The following is a 20,141-nucleotide window of genomic DNA, read 5'->3' as shown; positions in this document are numbered from 1 at the left end:
ACGTAGGGGATGAGGGGATGACACAGGGGATGACTCTTACTTCCTGCGGGGAGAACACACATATCAACCCTATCACTTAGTAAGTGAAAGCACATTGCTCAGTCCCTAGGATACACTTGGTGTTTGTTTCACTAAATTAGATAAGTGAATAACAGAACTATGGGCTAAATAAACATTGATATTTCCTAACATTTAAGTGATAAGATGACATTTGACAGTTTCCCCTGAAGATTCACTGTCAACATGTCTTTCTTCTTCACTAATGTCTAGTTATTTTATTTTCCTGGGGTACTTTTTAATGAAAATTTTAATATTTTTTTTTGAAAATTTTTATATTTTGAAAGGACACATCACTCTCATGGCTTGAGGGTAAACACTCTTTTGTATTAGAAACCATTTGAGGGCCTCCCTGGTGGCACAGGGTGTTAAAGACAGTGCTATCAAGCTATCACCAGCCACTGCAGCACGATCCTCAGCCAGGAAGCAACGCACGCAGCACAACAGACCTCTTCTGCCTCACCTGCTGCTCCCTTCAGCAGTATATTTCAGTAGATCCACCTGTTCTGCTCTCCACTCTATCTCTGGTGAATCCTCTTACCTCCCACACCTTGGCTTACACCCCAGTTCTTGTACGCATAAATAAATAAATCTTTAAAAAAAGAAACCATTTGAAATATGCTTCATTTCACATATTAGAAGGTCTAATATAGCAAACCAACCCCGACACCATAATAAACCTTAAACACTATAATAATAATGAGCTTATAAACCCATCTCTAAAAAACAATTGCTTGGAAAGGAGAAGAATTTCTTGAATATTATAAAGTAATTTTGAAAGAGAAATCCTGCTGATAAATTTCCCTAATTGGTATTAACTTTCAGCAAAAACATGACTGAAGCCCCTACTTTTGGCTCTCTATTGGTGATAGAGCTACAGAATGATTCGGCCTCTTAGCATTTAAATTGTCATCTCTGCCTAGAAGCAGTTACTTTCCTGCAAAAATAAAAATTGTGTTGCTCATGATTTATTAATTCCCTACAAAATTTTACAACACATACACACTCTAAGTTATTCACCTGTTTCTCTTGTAGGTGGTACTGCTGATGAGTCATAAATAAAAGACCCTAATTGGTAAGATCCTGACAAAAGGGACAGAAATAAGCAAAAAGGATTTAAAATTTTTGTTCATATGAAAGCAATTATCAAGGCGTTCAGACAACTGAAACAACATGAGCTAGAATATAGGTGAATGAGGGCAGAGATTTTTCATGTTTGGCACTGATTTTACCCTAAAACTAAAAAGTTAGGGGCCTCCCTGGTGCCTCAAGGGGTTAAGTCTCGGCACTATGAAGCTATCTGCAGCATCTGCAGCATGAGTTCGATCCCCAGCAAGGGAGGTGACTCACATGGCGCAGCAGACCTCTCCTGTCTTGCCCACTGCTCCCCTCAGCAATGTATTTCAGTTGATCTGTCTGTTCTGCCCCTCACTCTGTCTCTCACCCCCTGTACCTGTGGCCTATACCCCAGCTCCTGTATGCATAAATAAATCTTTAAAAAAATCTAAAAAACTATCCTGTTAATATTTCATGGATGGAGGCAAAAGACATGATACTCATGGGTCAGAAACAAACAAATTTATTATTCACAGCACAACAAGCAAAATTAATATCATATTTCTATTGGTACTCTTTGTCCCCCAAATTCCACAGGGGCAAAGTGGAGGGGCCAAATAGATGTTAGCTACACGGTAGGTTTATAGTGTATCAAAAGCATAATGAGCTTCAGAATACACAGTTTTTCAGCAAGCAGTAAGCAAGCCTTTTCTTCATAGTAGGAGATTCAGTCTCATCCCTTAAGTTTGCATTTCATGAATACAACAATGAGAAATGACCCATGGGATGAGGGCAGTGCATTCTTGGCATCCTCGAAAAGGTATGTGGGAATGTAAGGAATCTGTGGAGGAGTATGTCCACACAGGATTCTTATTTACTTGGTTCATTTATATATATCAAGTTCCTAGTACCTGGCTACTCTAGATATACAATATTTTGCTGTTTAATGAATGAGTGGGGTTTACTGATGATAGGCTGCTACTCTTACTAAACTCTGTAATTCATGTAAAATGATCATTTTGCAAACATGTATATCAGAACCCTCTTTCACTTAGTATGTGAAAACAATATTCAAAACATGTAATGGTACAATCTTTCCCTGCAAATAGTCTATAAAATAAAAAGTTTTCTAAAAAAGCTTAATGTAGTATTTTTATGACTGCGAAATATAGCACTTTTCCTCTAGTCTCTTCATAGCTCACAGATATTTCTCTTTACAAACATCTTGCCAAAGGAAAGAATCAATCCAAAGATTTTATCAGCTACATCTTTGTGATCACATTTATGGGGAATGTAAGGGAATAATATATATATTCTCAAGTACCTCTGGAAGCACAGAAACAGTCCCAAAGGATCTATGCTTTCCCTTTTATACTCTTATAATATATGGGTTATTCATTACAAGAAATATTTTTTCCAAAACTAAGTGTAACCTCTGGTTTGGACTGTACAAGAAAGAAGGAAAGGCATAGAGGTTTCTATTCTTTCACATCTTAGGAGTTTGTATTCCTTGAGATGAATGAAAAGAAACTGATCTGATTAATGAATGTTTGCATTTATAAAAACAGGATTAACCTCTTCTGTTTCTGATAACTGTTTCTGTTTCTCAATGACTTTTATGTTTCTTTCATCATCTGCAGCGATCTAATTCTGAATCATGGTTCTCAGAATTCTCCATTAACCAGTTCCTTCTGACCTTCTCATATACATACCTCTTCAATGTCTCTAACTCTAAATTTTAACTGACTTACACAAGCAAAATATTAATCTCTGACACGTGCCAGAGACCAACTGATTCACCAAAGGAACTCTTAGACTTTAGAGTTGGAAAAAGGGGGAAAAAGGGTCTCCCTGGTGGCGCAAGGGGTTAAGCACAGTACTATGAAGCAATCCGCAGCCTCTGCGGCAGATGGCAGGCCAGCCAGGGAGCTACCCACATGGTGCAGCAGACCTCTCCTATCTTGCCTGCTGCTCCCTCAGCAGTGTATTTCAGTCAGTCTGCTGTTCTGCTTCTCACTCTGTCTCTGGTGAATCCTCTCACCCCCTGCACCTCTGGCCTGTACACCAGTTCTTGTATGCATAAATAAATAAATCTTAAAAAAGGCGGGGAAGGGAGAAGTAGAATCAATACAAGGTAGATCCTAACTTGGCCCTTAAGACTTTTGGCCTTTGATGAAAGATTCAGTAAGGATAACACAGGATGCTTTTTGTATTTGTGAGTAATCTTGGGAGAGTTAAAAGACCATTATTGTTCCCAGATGGTCAAGGATATAATTAATTTCATTCAACAGAAGTTACTCCTTTTTCTTTAGTAAGTCACTGGTATTAAGAACGACCAGAGAAGGCAGGCCATAGCTAGTTTTGAACAAAGAACTCTTTGGGAAAGGAAGGTCTGGATGCAACCATGCAGGGGTTCCTCAGTGCAGATCATGTGTTACTGGGAAAAATAAGCCAAGATTTGGTGAACCATTATTGTAATATGATTTAAAACTATACAATCCATTTCCGTAATAGAGACATAAAATAAGAATAATAGTATGCATGCCAATTTTAATGATAGAAATATATGATCACCAAATTTGGTAATAAAAAGTGAAGTTATATAAAAGACCAATGTGTATACTTTTAAAATATTGCTTCTATTACCAATTTTTTTATTTGTATGTTTACCAGGCATCAAGAAACTTTCTTAGTGTTTTCTAGGCATTAATTAATTGAATCCTTTCTTAGTTCTAAAATGGCAAATACTCCTTCTTTCTCATGTTCTAAAGATACCTACAGCCAGGACCCAGAAAAAATCTAGAATATGAAAATGAAAATGTAACTACATTATTAGGAAAACAGAGAGAAAGCAAGTTGCCTGCATGTTAGAAGCAGCATAAGTTGTAAACCATTGCAGGCTCTGTTGTTTTATTATCAGACCACTAGAGATCTGGAACTATATATCCTAATGACATAAGTTTGGGAGTCGAACAAACATATTCTTTGACATCTTGTATCAATTACTCAACCCCTATTCACTTATACAGAATCTTCTAGGCCTATTGTGAAGAACTAATCATTAATCAACATAAACTTTGGAGCCAAAGCATTTAGTTTAAATCCTGAATTTGCCATGTAGCTGCTGTGTGACCTTGGATGAGTTAATTATGCACTCTGTGAAAATGTTTAAAATAGTTTTATTAACACCTACTGTAGTATTGTTACAAGGATCAAATAAATTAATATTAGTAAAGCATTAAAAAATGCTTGGTGCATATTAAGTGCCATATGCATTTACTAAATAAAAATATCAATAAATCATTTATATAATTTGAATTCATTTAAACCATTTACATAAAGCAGAGAAATGCGTGAAATAGTGATAAATATGTGTTAACAATTTATTGGCAGTGACCAGTCCCATATGACAAAGAGTTTACAATTAAAATGCTTTCTTTTGTACCTTACATATACAGCATTCTGGACTTTAATTACATTTTTTTTTTTTGTTCTTGCAATCATTTTTGGTACAGAAGGGTAATGTGCATTGAGTAGCTGATGGATAATTGTCATATATATATGGGAATTATGCAAAGTCCTAGGGTTATTATTGGAAATAAGGGGCAAAATGTACCTGTAATAGACATTTAGTCTAAAAGGATACTTGATTTGATTTTATTTTACAGAGGAGAGAAAATGGAGGCTCAGAGTGCTTTTCATCCTAGATCACAAGCTGGTAAACAAGATTTACATTGGACTCTGGCTTTGCATTAGTTTCCTTTCCATTTGCCTGTCTGCTATTTCTCCTCAGATATCATAATACTGGCATCGTCATTCTCAATTTTGTTCTTTCCTTTTTGTGGGCAAGGCAAATCCTGACTACATTTCAAATTTAAAGGACTTAAAGATGGGTTTTCTTTTTTACTTGTTCCCTTCAAGATGAACTGATTTATATTTATTGACACATTCATTCATTTCTTTACTCACCCATTTTTGGCACCATTTCTTTGTGGCCAGATCACTAAAACAGGTGGATACAGTTCACCCTCATTATTCATAGATTTCATATTTGTGAACTTATCAACAGCTAAAACTTATTTGTAATCCTCAAATCAAAACATGCTACATTTTCATGGTCATTTGTGGATATGTGCAAAGCAGTAAAAAATCTGAGTTGCCTCACGTTCCCAGCTGAGGTAGAACAATGTGACTGCCCACTCTCCTGTTTTAGCTCTCTAAGCAAACATCTTTTATGTGGTATGTTCAATGTCACATTTATTTGCACTTTTGTGCTTTTTGTTGGTCATTTTGCTATTGAAAATGGCTCCCAGGGCCTTCCTGGTGGCGCAAGGGGTTAAGACACAACCTATGGAGCAGTCTGCAGCCACTGAAGCACAAGTTCGATCCCCTGGGCTGCCAGGGAGCAACCCACATGGCGCAGCAGACCTCTCCTGTCTTGCCCACTATTCCCTTCAGCAGTGTATTTCAGTCAATCTGCCAGTTCTGTTCCCCACTCTGTCTCTGGCGAATCCTCTCACCATCCACACACCTCTGGCCTGTACCCCAGTTCTTGTATGTATAAATAAATCTTTAAAAAAAATGAAAATAGCTCCCAAACATAGTACTAACATGCTGACTGTAGGTGCTCAGCACAAGAAGGTGTAATATGTCTTACAGAGAAAATACACTTGCGGCAACTCAGATTATATAAGTTTTGTTCATACTGTTGGCATGAGCTTAATGTTAATCAATCAACAACCTATATTAAAGTGTCTTTAAACTGAAACACACTTAGCAAGGGTATATATTGATTGGTGAATGAAAATGTCATGACCGACCAGAAGCTTGCAAGAGCCTAAGCCTGTGTTTCTCCTATGAGCAATGATTCATTATTTTTGCTCTTCAGTGTTTGTTCAGACCTTATAGAACATAACTATCATGAATATGAAAAGTGGCTGAACTTGCATTTGTTCATGGACCATTTTCCTAATGATTAATGAATAAAGTTCATAAGTAAAAAATTAACCAAAATGATATTCAAATATTCAAATATATAAAATATATAAAGTTATCAAAGAAATAAAATTCAGAACACTAACAAATTTAATATTTCCTACCTAATTAGCAAATGATATAAAATTATAATAACTTTAGTCATGCTAATAAGACAATGGAATGAGTACTTTTCTCTATTACTGATTGGTATATAAATTATATAATATTATTATAGAGCAATTCCTTAGTGTATACCAAAAATAAAAATAGTTCTGAATCTAAAAATCCATTTTAAGAATATAACTAGAAATTTAGAAATTTATTTATGTCTAAACATGTTAAACACTAAGCTATACATAATAACAACAAACTGAAAAATCACTTAAATGCTTAACACTACAGAAATGGCTGAGTAAAATGAAGCTGTCTATAAGAGTGGTGTTTCCAAAGCCAATAAAATTAATAAGCTTTTGCAGATGTTTACCAATACAAGAAAAGACCTGCTATAATGTTCAGTAAAAAAAAGAGAAGATTTGAAAACAGTGCTTAACAACTATGTAACAAGTATATTTAACAATTATATAATAACACACATAAGAAATGCTGGGACAAAATGCCATAATGCTAACACTGGTTGTTCAAGGAGAGAGAACTATAGCTTAAAAATATCTGCTTCTTTACATTGTTTTGAACTTTTAACTTTTATGCAATGAACATCACAAAAAAGCATAAAATTTAGGCTAGAGTATTTTTTATACTAAGAAACAATTCTATGGTTTTCTGAACATAATACAATAAAATCATTTAATATATTCATGAAATGGCATTGTTATAAATGAGTTATCTTGTACCCCTGCACTTCATATTTTAAAAATTTCATTAAAAATAAGCTCAAGGACATACTTATTCATAGAATTTCATAAGGGATGTTTAAGACATAAACCACACCATAGTGGTTATGAATGTGTCATTCTTGCCAATCTCCCTTCATGACCAGTTATAAATACTTATCCAACTTAATTCTAAACCAATGGTAATGAACCTGGAAAAAAAAGCAATCATTCCATCTCCATTAGCATGTTAGATCTACAGTGAGCCTGTTCTTCCTCTCAGGGCAAGCTCCATCCAATGGATGGTCAGTCTTTTAGCCATATTTCTCTATAAAGACCCAGAAAGTTTGACGGGGCTTCATTCGTGGTTCTGGATACTCATTCCTTTTCCCTGTTAGAACTTCTATTTTATCCCAAGTTTCTTATTGAATCAACTTATAATCATGGCTTTATGACCTGTTTCCTTGATTCAGCAAAACTTTCTTCCATATTTCTTTTCACTATACCAAACATTATAACTAAAACCAAAAAACTGGACTAGATCAGAGCTGAATATTCCATTGTATCTGTGGTACTGTTACTAGGACTGCTGGTTGTCTTACACAGGGGTCAGTCCTACTGCTAAGTGACTTTTCTCAGTCCCATTCCACCGACCAGTCATAAACCAAGTCTCTGAGAATGTATTTGGCCCCCGCACTGGTAAAAACCAAGTGGATGTTTAGTTAGCGATCTGATAAATGCTTAATAGTCTAATTCTTTAAAGAATAATAAAAGTGGGGGGAGAGGAGGAGGAATTAGGGTCAAAAAAGGGGGGTGGGAATTGTATGGGGAATATAACCAAGATGAAAATGCATACATTGTGCAAAAATGAAAAATGATGTAAAAATATATAAAATAAAATTAAATTTAAAAAAGAATAATAAAAATGTAGCAGCCTTAGTATGATGGAATTTTGGAATATGTGGGAAAAATTATCCAGCATCTAAGTTTTGCTAGAATTTAAATATGCACATGACTTGCATATAGACATATCATATGCATATATAATTTTTTAAAAAGATTTATTTATTTATACAAGAACTGGGGTATAGGTTAGAGGTGCAGGAGGGTGAGAGAATTCACCAGAGATAGTGGGGAGCAGAACAGGCAGATGGACCAAAGACACTGCTGAGGTGAGCAGAGGGCGTGACAGGAGAGGTCTGTCTCCCATGTGGGAATCTCCCTGGCTGGCCGGGAACTGAACCGGCCAGGAATCGATACTGTGCTGCAGAGGCTGCGGACAGCTTAACAGCGCAGCGCTCAACCCACTGTGCCACCGAGGAGGCCCACATATGCATATGTTTTTGCAGCCTAGGTACTCTTTTATAATAAGTGTATCTGGTTGATTTACTAATTTGGGTCTACGGATAATAGCAAATAGTAATCTTCTGTCCTGTCTTGTACATTCATGCGGTTAATTATGAGAAGTATTGAAAGATGGATTCAAATAACACAAAAACATTACTGGGGAACATCTCAATATATATATTATCAATGGAATTAGAAGAGTTATCATCATCAGGAGCTCTAAAAAATCACACAGATCCTCTTCCCGTTATTCACTCCTTCATGTGTACCTGGACACTCCTAATTTAGCTATTCATTCATGCCTCCAATTATGCATGCATGCACTCATATTTATTCATTCGTTGAATAAATATATTAAATACCTATAACCCAGGCAAGTTCTAGGTGACTTCTGCATACATTGCCAATTTGCCTACATGTGAGTTTATCCCTGGCCAAAGGTGATGAGAACAAGGAAGTTCACGTAACTCAATGGAAGGCATAGTTTTTTAATGTTAATAAGAATACTCTGAAAATAGTGTCATGAATCTACATAGATTCAGGAAACTGGATTACAAAAATAACTAGACTTCTTTATATGGGTCTGTTACTCCCCATGGCATATTTGGATATGTAAGTTTGGGAGCAGAAGCCGGAGGGAGCTCAAGGGCTTTGTGCAATCAAAGGTGGTGATTTAGAGCTCCTAAGGGATCAATTGAAGAAGAAATGAGAGAATGCATATAAAACGAGGAAGAGGAGAGCCAGGGATTGGACTTTGCACATTTTGTGGTGCCATGACTACCTATGATTTTGAAATAGCTTTCAGTAGTACAGAATCATGTAATCCTGGTCTGGACTCTGGTAAGTGACCCTGGACTATGACAAAAAATGACATCTAACACAAATGCTAGACCTGTCCAAACTAGTCTTACCAATAGGTACAGTACTACATGTAAACAACATTATCCTTTATACAAAGGATAATGTAAATAATATGATGCATAAGATTAGAGATTCAGCATAAGAGGTATTTGTCTTGCGTGTGCGAACATTCTGCGATACCTGCGGTACGATACCTCATCTTCCTATCTGAGCACAAATTACCCTGTTTCTTTCTTACTGCTCTTTCTTTCTGCCTCACCAAATACAACCTTCCTTAACTAAAACAGCTAATTATCCCAGAGAGTATAGTCTCAAATGTGCCTCTGAGAATAAGGGTAAAGTTTTCTGAAGACTTTGGAATTTGAAGTTCCCATTTAAAATTCCTTCTTTTTTTCTGGGAGAAAAGCCCCATGTAGCGTGGGGATATATTTTTGACAGATAAGGAGAGAAAAGAATTAAGAGTTTCTCCAGGATCTGCCCACTCATGCCCAGTATGATCCCAATAAGTTTTTGAAACAGAAAGGAAGAGAATGATCTCACAGGCACCCCAGGGACTCAGCCTGGTTTGACTGCATTGGCAGCTCTCCCACTCAGATGTGCTGCCCCAGGGTTCTCAGTGTGTACATAATTCACAGGGGAGAGCAATCAGCTCCCTCTGCTGAGAACACCGAGACAGGAGCTCCAGGAAGTTCCTCCCCCGCTTCCAGATTAAGAGCTGGGATACATCTCCTCAAAGCTGCCTGGGCTGAATCCCACAGCCTGCCAGGTTGTATGTACATGTACACATGTACTCTGAGGGATACCAAAACCAAAACACCTGTCTTTCATGGACAAGATCACAATCCAGTAAAAAACACAGACACACATGAAAGAGCAAAGAAACCATACCAGTGTTAAATAGGCTTCCTCCAGAGGGTACATCAGCCTACTTTCCAGAAATTAAAGTTCAATTATTGTCACCTAACAAGTAGGTTTGTTGGGAGGCAATGGAAATCATCCTGTTCTATTTTTTTTGGGTTGGATGAATGATGTTACATGGCTGGAATAACAAAGGAAAAACAACCAATTTAATAACATAAGTATGGAGAATTTACATGGCTCCAAATAATAATGGAATGGCCCAAGGACATTTATTCTGTATTGAGACCAGGGCATCAAGGAAAGCGAGGCAACTTCACATTACAGACAAGGAAAAAGGTTGACCTTACCCAGCGAATAAGGATGAGATTCTTAGAGTAGACACATTCACAGGTAAACCCTCCAAACTATATTCTTCTAGGTCATAAGAGGGAAACACTGATGGCTTTTCTGATTAGGAAAAGGGTAGAAGCTTAGGACCTTAGGACACGAAGATCTCTTCTTTGATTAGGGAAGAGTGAAGGCTTAGGCAAGGACAGCAGTCTCTCTGTTTTCAGGGCCCTCATTGCTCTCCACCAGAACAATCTACATTCTTAAATAATGATAATGATCTCCTAAGGTTCCTGGGCCTTGTTTGACCTCCAGTTCCCATACTAACAAGACAAGAACTCTGGCCATACTGAGAAAAGCCTATCTACCTTTTAGGGACACTGACCCCACAGTCTTCTTGATGTTGTGAGCAACACAAAGACAAGCACACTTTCTGGTGTAATCCATGTGCCTACTCACATGCCTCTTCTGAGAGGTGTTCTCTAGCTTCCCTGTCCAGAACAGTCACCCAAAGATAGCTCTCCATTTTCTTTTGCTCCTTTATTTCTAGTTATAGTTCATAACACCTTCTGATGTTATGTATCTATCTGCTTTTATTACCCATCTTGGCCATCAGAATATAAGCTTTGTAAGAAGGGGACCTTTGTCTTTCTGAAACCGGACCCCAGCAGCACAAGCCCTGCGGCAAAACAGATTCTTTCCCTCCACCAGAGCAGCAGAGATGTGCCAGCTTTGTTGGTGCCTCCTCCCCTTCTGTCCTACTCCCACCCAAGAGGACAGCTGGAGGGCTGGTCAGCACAGGCTGCTGAAAGTGGCTGACAGCAGCAGCTGGGATTTTCTGCCCTGCTGTTCTAGTGTAGACTGCTTATGCCCCTGCCCCTGGGGCAAGCTGGGTTGCAGTGCCAGAGCCCCTAAGCATCCGGAGGGAGCAGCAGCAGTAGGAGTTGACTGCAGGCCACCCAGAAGTGCTGCCTCTGGGCAGCACCTCGGTCAACCTACAGAGAGAGGCTGTAGGACAGCTACAAGGAGAACCACCTTACTGGCTGGCCCAGTGCTAGCCAGGTTTGGGCACTAGTCCCCAACCTTCCCTCCTCACATTCGGCCCCTAGAAGTGGGCTGCTTTAGGCAGCTCAAGTGGCACTAGGCAGCAATGGGTGTCGGCCATTTTACCACATACCACCAGTTGAACCCTAGGGTCCCAGGCTGCGAGCAGGCAGCCAGTGATGGGAGGCAGCCCCACTGGAGCTGCAGTGGCAAGGCTGCCCTCAAGCTCCAATAGAGGAGGCAATAGAGGAGGCAACAGCAAGCCCCATGGACCCTGGTTCAGGGATGCAGGGAGGAGCATGGGGCCCCAGGGACAATACGGAAGGCTCCCAGAGGAGCCCACCCTTCAGTGCTACTGCAGGTCTCCCCCCTTTATGTTGTTACACCCAGCTCTGCTGAAGGGGCACCGGGTGCAGAGATCAGTTCCAACCCATGAGCCTGTCCTGAAGTCAGGACAGGTTGGGTCTCTTCAGGCACCAAATTTTCCCTTTTATATTTGCCTCCTCTATTGGAGCTTGAGAGCAGCCTTGCCACTGCAGCTCCAGTGGGGCTGCCTCCCATCACTGGCTGCCTGCTCGCAGCCTGGGATGTCTGGATCATAGAATGAACCAATCAAGTGTGAACTAAATGAACCAATCCGTTTCAAGCCCAGCTCATCAATTCTTCAGGTTGAAAAATAAGAATGAGCTGATGGGTGCTAAATGTTCAAATGAGTCTTGTAGGGTCAGGGGCCCTGAAAGAGAATGGAAGGCAGGGCGGGAACCAGTTTAATGATTCTGTTCCTGCCCTCTGAAGAAAGAATAAAGGATCAGCATCCACCTCTGAAGAAAGAAGCAGCATCTAGCAGATGACCTCCAATGAAAGAAGAGAAGACCTTTGCAGAGACCTGGCCGCTGTACCTGCCTTTGGCTTTGCCTGACATTGCCTGAAAGGAGCACCACAGGCCTCAGCCTGGTATATCAAAGGGCTAGTTGTGGTTGGTGTAGGGCAACAACTCACAAAGAGCTATTAACACTGGTATTTCTGACATAGCTTCATGGTGACTGGAGGTGATCAGCACAACTGGCCAGAGCTGCCCAGCACTGTTGACAGGTGACTGACACTCTGTATCTGGTCACCTCTGAGAGTTGCCCACTGCTTTTGATCACCTGGCACTGCCTCCCAGTGCTGATGCATTGTTGCTATCGGATCCAGCACTATTCAGCCCAGCTTTCAGACTGTTGCTGCTGTGGTATCTTCACAGTGGCCCCACCTCTGAGCACCTGCAGTTGTCATAGTGAATAGGATCCTGGGCCACTACCTGCTGGTGTGCCATGAGCTCCAGGCACGCATTGATGAGATAGTCTCATCTTGAATGAGCCATCTTTTGTTTGGGACTTCTAGACACTGTGGACACTATCTGGGGTGACCTTAGAAAATCTTTGTGACCTTAGAAAATCTTTGTTTTCCATTGTTAAATAAACCCCATTGTTGTTGTTCCCTGTGCTTGAGTGGTGTTGCAATTCAGTGCACAGGTGAGAACACAGAGCTAGTGACCGTCCTCTACCTGGGCATCGCACTTTACTGTCTGTATAACACTCCTTTAGTACTGTTTCAAATTTTACTTACCAAGGTATCCTCAATGCCTAGAACACAGTAGAATGGGTGCTCTAAATGTTGTACAAATCATATTTTATAGCAAATACATATTTGTAGAATGGATTGCTTTAATAATGTAACAGATGAAGGAAGTGCTATGAAAACTCAATGAAAGAATTAATTGTGGTTACCAGAAGGAGCAGGAAAGGTTTCCTGGAGCAGGGCCTTGAAAGTGTGGGTAGCATTTCATTAGTTCTTAAAAGTATCCCAAGGTTGTAAGGGGCAGAACATATTCAGGGAGCCATGAATAATGGGTGGTTGCAAGGAGGTTCTGTTTATACTTCAGTTACTAGTTATATTTAACAGATATTTGTTGATCACCTACTATATGACAGGTACTATTCTCAGCACTGAGGAATGAACAAAGGAATAAGGCACAAGATATATTTAACATGAAATATGTGAATAGGCCAGCGTGGTTTTAAGCTTAAATCTTGTGATCAGGAGACTGGATTTCATTCTCTACTCAATGGGGAGTCTTAGAAAGCTCCTCAGCTGGGGGACTGAAGTTATTATGTGGAAAACAAAGAAAGGCATTCAAATGTTGAATAAAGCAAGGCTAAAGAGACTGCAATTCTCAGAAGAGATTGCTTTCTTTTTGTAATTAAAAAGTAAATATTTCTCATCCTGGTTCATAAGAAATTCTAGAAAAACAAGATGAAAATATTATTGGTGCCAGAATGTAAGGCCTCTTTCTTAAAGACAGAGACTTAAAACTTGCCTGAATCCAGAGATTAATGATCCATATTCCAACATAGTTACTGGTGAGTAAAATGACAGAAACAAAGGGGAAAAAAAAAAAAGAAACAAAGGCAGTCTTGGCTACCTTCTTTTTTAACAATATTATTGCATTATCGATTCTTTGGAGCAGGGCATCCCTGGGTTTAAATCTCTTGAATGTTATGCCTGTTTCTGACTGGGGTGAATGCTTTAAGAGACATTAAATAAGCTTAAATACACAATCAGTATCTGGTTCACTCGGTTCTTTTGCTAAGTTTAAGGAAACAGCAATATTTGCATTAAGTATGACATGAAGAAGTGTTCAAATATTACAGAATGTATCAAGAAAGGGAAAGAAACCAACATCTTTTCCATGCTAAGTTTTTTCAGGTTTCACCTCATTAATTCTTGGCTCAGCCCTACAAATGAGATACAGGGTTTCAGTTTTGCAGATAGGAAATGGAAATTGACAGTTTACAGTCATTTAATCCAATTGTTTCAATTAAACGTGAGAGTGCAAAGTTCTGATTAAAAAATAAGTAGCAAAATAAAGATGTAGGTGAATCATGGGTATGCAATAATTATACTTATTGTAAATATCCCATGAATAAATATTCACTTAATCCAGGTTTTTTTAAAAAAATTAATCAAATGGAAGTATTTTGATGGAGAACTTATTAAAAGATAAATGGTTTACATTTGTTGATTTCTAGATTTAGATTTTTTAAATGTAAATACAAGGTTATTAAGTTTCATTGCATGTATTGTTAATGAAGAGAGACCAACATTTGATTTCTCTTATTACACTTTTTCTGTTTTTACTAGGATGGCAGACTTGTAACACTGATAGGGAAAATAGAAAGAACATTATCTCACTAAATTCAGAATTAATAGTTAGGCTATATTCTAAGCACTCATAAAATGCTTAACAGTTTTCTATTAGTGTGACGATGGTGTTATTTCATTATTATTTCTAGGTCTGGTCAGGCAGCATGGGAATCATGAACATACTACTAGCATGTCTTGAGTGGATGCTTTAAGTGCCAATGTTATTTGAACCATTCCTTTCAAACAAGTCAAAGCATACTTTATTATAGAGATCATTTCTACAAAGGGCCAGGTAGTAAACATTTTGTTTCTGTGGACCATTCGGTCTTTGCAACTATTCAGCTCTGTTATTTTAGTGCAAAAACATCCACTAACAATATGCAAATGAATGTGTTCCAATAAAGCTTTACTTATGAACATTGGTGACAGACACGCATCAGAGGAGGTGTGATCATATGCCTTTGAATCACATATAGTATTGTAAACCAATGTTATCTCAATTAAAAAACAAAAAAAGAACAAAACTGGTGACAGGCTGGGATTGACCAGCAGTGGTTATTATTTGCTAAACTGATTTGTAAGACAGATTATTGCTATAAAAATACCACTTAAGCATGACATATTTGGGTTTATAATTACTGAATTGTATAATTTATGTTTCCACTTCTGTCTCTCCCACAGGACTGAGGTCTTTGGGACATGAAGCGCACTTTATTTTTCCTTAATATACCTAACACGCTAGGGGAAGATAGTTGGGCAGTTGCCAAGGGCTCCTATGAGGGTATCCATAAATTTCAAAATATAGCTGGAATAAATAAAAAACCGGTACTAGTAAAGTTGGACTTCCTCAGGGGATTGGCATCTTGTAAAATGGGCTTATTCCCACCAAAGTAAATAATTTCTACAAGTGCGAAGATAAAAAAAGCCTCCACTGGCACCCCTCATCTGCTGAGGATACGCATGTCTTTCACACAGAGCTGCTTCTTACCACAAGCAGAACCACATCTTTGCACACACGCTGCCCTAGTACCGACTCAGCGTCTGAAGTCATGGTCACAGAGAGCTGAAATTCTGAAAGTGCATGATGCATGGCGTAACTGCTGTTTACCAGGAACATGTGATTTATTTTATCATTTAAATTTAAAACCCTCTTACATGCCTCCTCGGAAGTTATCTGGTTCAGAAAATTGCAATAGCAAGGCAATTATGATTATGTTATAACATTACATAATGTTTAGTGCAGGTAATAAATCTCTCATTTTGAACATAATGAAAAAGATATACAAATAATTGAAAACTCTGATCCTAATGAGAAAATGCGAACAAATAATTAGCATCCCTGTGGCATCTACATGTCCCTATGTGTCCCTAGGTAGGCTTTTAATAAATGTTTGTTGAATGAATGAGAGGCCTTTGCGTGACTGTCTCTGAAGAATTTAAGAGTTGACTTTGAACATGTTGAATATTAGCAATTTTACAATATGAGAAAAATAAAAGAATTTCTGATAAATTCTCACTGGATGATAAATATACAAAGTCAATGTTCCTAAAATGGTAATGAAATTCACGATGAGTGACAGATAAATTCATGTACAGAGTAAACAGAATGTCTACTTTGTCTTTCATCTGGTATTACTTAAAAAAAAAATGAGTTGAAAAAGTTAAGAGAAGTTTTGGAGAGGATCTTGAGACCCAGGCTGAGAAGCTATTGATGTCTAGTTGAAGGGCTGAAGCCCCATGACAGGTTCTTCGGGGTGCTCAAATTTGTCCACCACTCACTGTAGCTGATACCATAGGGGGAGGTTCAGGTGCTAAAAAGGAAAACATTATGGCTTTCAAAATGATGGAAGGGAAAGTATTACTAATGAGTAATGTCACAAGGTAAAGAGGGAAAGCCTGTGAAAGGCTGGGGAGGGGGTGCTCTGGGAGGAGGAATAGTCACTTGGAAAAAGAGTCAGAAATAAAAATCGTAATTCTAAATGCTGTCTCAGTAGAAAATGAAAAAAGCAATTCAAAATACATAGGCATGGTTTTAAGATTAATAGTTTCACAAAGAACACTAGAATTTAATTTTTCAGGTTGAAAAGGAAACAAAAAGCTTTTTTCCTTCTTCAAAAATCAAAGAACAGGCACCCTCAAGTGGTGTACCCCAGGTCATATTTCAGTCTACATACAGACACGATGATTAAGCTTCTGTATAGTCTGTTGAGATTCTTTGAAAGCAAGCTTGTTTTAAACAATCAAATGCACCCGACTACAAAAGAAAAGGCTGCAACCATTCTTCTAAGTGGCTTAGGACTGAACCACAGGAAATCAGCTTGGTCTTCTAGATCTGAGAGAAGGAACGATTTGCTGAATGTAGCAGGCAAAGCATTTGGGAATAAAAAAAGGAATCAATGAAAGGTAGAGTGCAAAATGGAAATAAATATGAAGACATTTAAAGGGAAGAAAAGAGGGTTATGAAATAGTATTAATGCTAGACTTCAGGCTTTCATAGACCTAGTAAATTGGTGGTTCTGGAGTTTAATGTTTACTAACTTGATTTCTGACTCAAATATGCCTAGAGATACCTTCATCTCTCACTTGATAGAATATTTAATGAGCAATCGTGGATGGAGATTACACTCTGCTTCTGATTTTATCTTTCTTCTAACTTATCAAGTAACTAAATGACCTTGGACAAGTCACATACCTGCAATACCACTTTACAGAGAATGGGAGATCACATGTCCTTTCCTGAATTCAAAGATTTTGGAAAAAAAAAATCATAGGAGCCTTACCTGTGAGAATGAAATGCATGGACAAGGCAATGAGAGAGCATAGCTGCAAGTGAAATAAATGTAGGAGAGTTCCAGGGTTGTCATTACATTTATTTCATAAGGCAGGAAGGGCAAATAGTAAGCACACACAGTCCTCTCTCTGTCCCTAGAATATAAAGCTGGAAGGAGGGTGGAGTCTTGGGAGAACAACAGAGAACAAAGAATCAGAGCACAGGCTATTCCTTCTGAGCAGGGTTGTGGGAGATATGATCTATGAAAAAGTTCCCAAACTTCAGAGTGGGTCTGAATCACCTAGAGATGGTAGAGAGCTGAGAGATGTTTAACAAATGGCTGTTAAGAGAAAAAGATTTGATTTTTATTTTGCCAATTCCCATGGTGTAAATATTCCCACCATGGCCAATTTCAAACCACCAATATAGCATCCCTGAACACAGATTTGAAGAAGAGATGCTAAGGCACCAGCTGGCTCCAATATGCTACCACCTGGAAGGCTTACAAAAGCACAGATTGCTGGGCCTCATCCCCAGTGTTTCAGAATTTGTAGTTGCCACATGATGCTGGTGCTTCTATTCTGGGGGCTGCACTTTGAGAACCACTGGTCTACCAAAAGAAACTTTGGAGATGTAAGTATAGAAAGAAACTGAGAAGGGATAGTATACTGGTAAGCAAAAGGGACAAGAGAAGTAGAAAAATCAGGGAGAGGGTGTAAAATGATGTATCAAGAATACAGTAGAGGGACTCCCTGGTGGTGCAGGGGTTTAAGATGCAACCTGCGAAGCTTTTTGAAGCCTCTGCAGCACGAGTTCTATCCCCCGGCCAGTCAGGGAGCAACCCAAATGGTGCAGCAGACCTCTCCTGACTCGCCTGCTGCTCCCCTCAGCAGTGTATTTCTGTTGATTTGCCTGTTCTGTTCCCCACTCTGTCTCTGGTGAATCCTTTTACCCCCCACACCTCTGGCCTGTACCCCAGCTCTTTCATGCATAAATAAATAAATCTTTTAAAAAAAGAAAGAATATAGTAGATCTGAAAGTGTATGTTTGTGATTGTGGGTGGGGAAATATCTGGAGCATATCCCAGGGCTTATTTGTAATGCCAATTTACTGAACACCCAGATCCAGTGTATGGCTTATTTGTAACACGATTCCAGAGTATAGTTACTCAAATCATTTTGAGCAATTCCACTAAGAAGGTTGGGGCTCCAAAACTACCTATTTTCTTCAGGAATTTAGCAATGGATCTAAGGGTCAGTTTGCTAGAAAGGCATTCACATTTCTAGTACGATTAGCTGGGCCACCTACAATATGACACTGGAGAAAGAACAGGTCTCGAGAAGGGCCATGTGCCAGTTCCCTGTGTACTGACTGTGACCGGGGGAGAAAGGGAGTCACACAACATCTCTGATCATCGTTTCATACCCATGAAAGAACAAAAATAATACCCTGACCATACCTCTGGGTAAGGAGGATCAAATATGGGCACCTGTTCAATAGCATTTACATTGACTATTAGGTGAAGCAGTAATTTGTAAAATATAAGGTATAAGGTTGGTAGCAAATGAAAATGTTACTTACTGGACAGAATTTTCTTTTAGGATGAACATGGTTATAACTAACTGAGGAGGGTATGTGGTTCATCATTTGTATGTGGTTCCAGCAGGCAATACAATTTTAAAGGAGAAGTGGGTTTCAAAGAGGAAAGGATAGCAGTGCATTCTTTTAAAAGAGTTAGAAAAGACTATTTCTAGCAGGCCGATCCACATTATCCACAGTATTTCTCAGTAAGGGAGGTTATGCCTACTTTAACAACTTAGAATGAAGGAAAAGAACTTGGAAAAGCTACCTGTGGCTATAATAGAACGAACAGCTAGTGCCAAAGAGTCTCCAGGGGAAATGGCAAAGTATTCAAGGTGATAGAAAGAAAAACAAGGAAAGAAAAGCAAACTTGTCTAACATGGACAACAGAGAAATTTTTTTAAAAAGGCTAGAAAATCATTGCACTTACTGAAGAGAAGAGATGAGTGAGTTCTGCTTTTGGAGCTTCTTTTAGGCCAAGAGGAAGAGACTATCAGGTGCAAATCAAGCCCAGGCAAAATATCAAGAAAAAATCAAGATCTCCATATAATCAAATCCAGGGCAAGAAGAATTAACTGAGATATCTCAATGAACTGAGACAACCAGCAGGGACTACAAGAGAATTGAGATATAATAGGTGAAAGGGAGCAGAGGGACCCATGAAGAGCTAACCTCCTCCAATGTACGTAAAAGCGTAAAGCCAGAACAAGCAACATGTATCATATCACATAAGAAAGGAGCTAGTGGAACTCCCTGGTGGTGCAAGGGGTTAAGACGCAACCTATGAAGCTGTCCGCAGCCTCTGCAGCATGAGTTCGATTCCCGGCCAGGGAGCTACCCACATGGCGCAGCAGACCTCTCCTAACTTGCCCGCTGCTCCCCTCAGCAGTGTATTTCTGTCGACCTGCCTGTTCTGTTCCCTACTCTGTCTCTGGTGAATCCTCTCACCCCCACATCTCTGGCCTATACCCCAGTTCTTATATGTATAAAATAAATAAATCTTTAAAAAAAGAGAAAGGAGGGCCTCCCCGGTGGCGCAGCGGTTGAGCGCTGGGTTGCGAGGCTGCCCGCGGCTTCTGCCGCGCCGGTTCGATCCCCGGCTGCTCCCCGGCCACCGGAGGAGGGTCCCGCATGGCGCGCAGACCTCTCCTGCCTCCCACTGCTCCCCTCAGCAGTGTCCTTCGGTCCTTCTGCCTGCTCTGCTCCCCGCTCTGGTGAATTCTCTCACCTTCCCGCACTTCTGA

At 39.3% G+C, this 20,141-nt stretch overlaps 1 protein-coding gene across 1 annotated transcript in view; it reads right to left on the bottom strand.

Annotated features, from left to right (window-relative positions):
- Positions 1-20,141, bottom strand: part of CSRNP3 (cysteine and serine rich nuclear protein 3) — a gene marked incomplete at its 3' end in the record, with an annotated part of 66,329 nt that overhangs the window by 24,061 nt on the left and 22,127 nt on the right. The gene's annotated exons all lie outside the window — the stretch shown is intronic.

This window comes from Talpa europaea (assembly GCF_964194135.1).
Source record: "Talpa europaea genome assembly, chromosome: 1".
Classification (NCBI taxonomy): domain Eukaryota; kingdom Metazoa; phylum Chordata; class Mammalia; order Eulipotyphla; family Talpidae; genus Talpa; species Talpa europaea.
The sequence above is the reverse complement of the archived record's forward strand: the minus strand, read 5'-3'. Positions and strand labels throughout refer to the sequence as shown.